Consider the following 2,453-nt stretch of genomic DNA (forward strand, 5'->3'; position numbering starts at 1 on the left):
TGCTTAGCAATACTAATCCGTCTTTACAAGACTGTCTCCGGAAGACAATCCTCCATCTGTAAGCGTATATGAGTAGACGCAAGTTTGTTGTAGCGCTCCAGGAGGCGGACGTCTCCGTGTTTCGGCGATCAACGCGGCCCTATGCACAAGTCACAGGGCATGCAAACATCAAGACGAAATATACATCCCGTAATCATAGGGACTGTGCTATGCGTCACTAGACGAAGTCCCATTCCCTTAAATTGTTTGACGTGAGTGCATTCTGTTAGGAGACAACACACCCTTTTTGAAAAAAAAAAAAATCACCTTTGTCGGCGTAGCAACAGTTGACTTTGTTTGATTTTCAGCTTTGCATGACAAATCCACAAGCCACAATATGTTATTGCAAAGGGGCTTATTCTTTGGTCATACTCGGGTGGAGTGCAAAGCCTTAACATAAAGCTAGCGCTGTTACAGTGTTGTAAAATCACCCGACTTTAGAAATGATTACTGTCTGCTATGCTCTCCCAGGTTACAGCTTTTTGCCCAATGGCAGTGATTTTGGAGACATAGAGTGTGCACTGAAGCTGTAATAGCGGCTGTCCACTGTCGATATTATGGATGTCATGAAAGTAAGTCTTAATAAGAATATTTTGATGATCCACAGAGCGGAAAAGAGAGAATTCGTTGGAACAAACACGTTCCAAAAACAAATAATAAGCCGCAAAGTTGACACAGAAAAACACAATATAAAATGATACGATATTGCAGTGCCTGTGTTATTCCAAATATAAGGAACTTTGCATCGTATTCGGAATAATACAGGCACTACAATATCGTATTTACCAGCCGACACCGGACAAGCGACTATCAAGTAAAATACCGGTATCTCGCCTATATGGGAGTATACATAATGGATGTACGAGTACAGGTTGTCAACGCATGGTTGCTGACATATGGAAGTTTCGGTGGCCCGACGGTCATGGTAAGGCCATCGCTAGCAATAAGGCGGCAAATCCGGGTTCGAGTCCCAGTCCTGCACAGATTTTCATTGTAGTCATTCAATTCTACAGCTGATGGGTGTCGATATTCGCGACTGCGAATGCATTTAAAGTACAATATCAATTGACTGAAAACTACAGAAACTGAAATGAGAAGGGCCAAACCTCGAGGTATTTTTATGAAAAGAGACTTTGACCAGGAGAATGCAGTTGAAATAAGCATTCAGAAAAAGGAAAATAAAGAAAGGCCTCTTCCTACCCACTGGAATTGGGGGAACACTTAATTTCACTCTAGCCAGGGGGAAAACCGAGATATAAAGCTGATCCCGAAAGAAGTAAGACAAACGTACCGGTCTTTCAAAAGTGCTGCTAATGGTTCAATGTACAAGTTGACTTCGAAGTTGAATGCAAATAATGATAATTAATTGTAATTTTCTGTTTGTATAAGTTTCCTTATGTTTAATTTTACTGCGTCTATACAGTAGACCCTGTTGAGATGTACAGTCAGTAACACATACTTCCATTTCGAATATAAGAAATGCTATCTTCGACTTCTATAGAAGGTCCATGAAATGTCTTCAATGTTATTGTTGCAATTTTTTTTGTTTCATAACAATCAATAAGAGATAAGTCCATGCTACGATAAATACAGTTTGGTTACCTTCAGCATGATTTCCAACAATATTTAGTTTACAAAACATAATTTACTATTTATTTAAGCTTCGTTTCCAATTAAGTGACCTCATCAATTTGTTTCAGACAACGAAAGACATGTGGTTTACTAATGTTATAATTGGCCTAATGCACTGTTTGGCTGGGTGGTTGTGGGGAAGAGACCAGACAGCGAGGTCATCAGTCTCATCGGATTAGGGAAGGAAGTCGGCCGTGCCCTTTTCCAAGGAACCATCCCGGAATTTGCCTGGAGCGATTTAGGGAAATCACGGAAAACCTAAATCAGGATGGCCGGACGCGGGATTGAAGCGTCGTCCTCCCGAATGTGAGTCCAGTTAATGCAATGTCCCGTTATAGATAACGAGAGCAAAGGACTTTCAAGACTTTTAGTTTACTGATTCATAACAAAAGCTCACAAGTGGCAGTTAAGCATAAGGAAGCTAATGACCACTTTTGTTATTTTTTCGTATTGTTTAGAATTTAATTACGTTGAGATTCCACTAATAACTGAAACAATAATGACTCTTCTACGGTACAAAAAATTGGGAAAATTCAACAATAAATACATTTTTTTAAGACAATGGAATATTTGGGCTCTCACTTATAACGTTTTGGCGCTTGGTCTAGTGATGCATAGCACTCTCTATATTACCTACTGCTAAATTAAAATCTTATGCCCATTGTGGTATTAACCACATGTGTGAACATTGTTTAGAAACCCACGGTGCAGTTATTGTAACAAGCCAGGGCATAGATCGGAAATATGTAACACTAAACAAGTCAGGTAACGAAATAAGAAAT

This window comes from Schistocerca serialis, chromosome 3 (genome assembly GCF_023864345.2).
Source record: "Schistocerca serialis cubense isolate TAMUIC-IGC-003099 chromosome 3, iqSchSeri2.2, whole genome shotgun sequence".
Lineage (NCBI taxonomy): Eukaryota > Metazoa > Arthropoda > Insecta > Orthoptera > Acrididae > Schistocerca > Schistocerca serialis.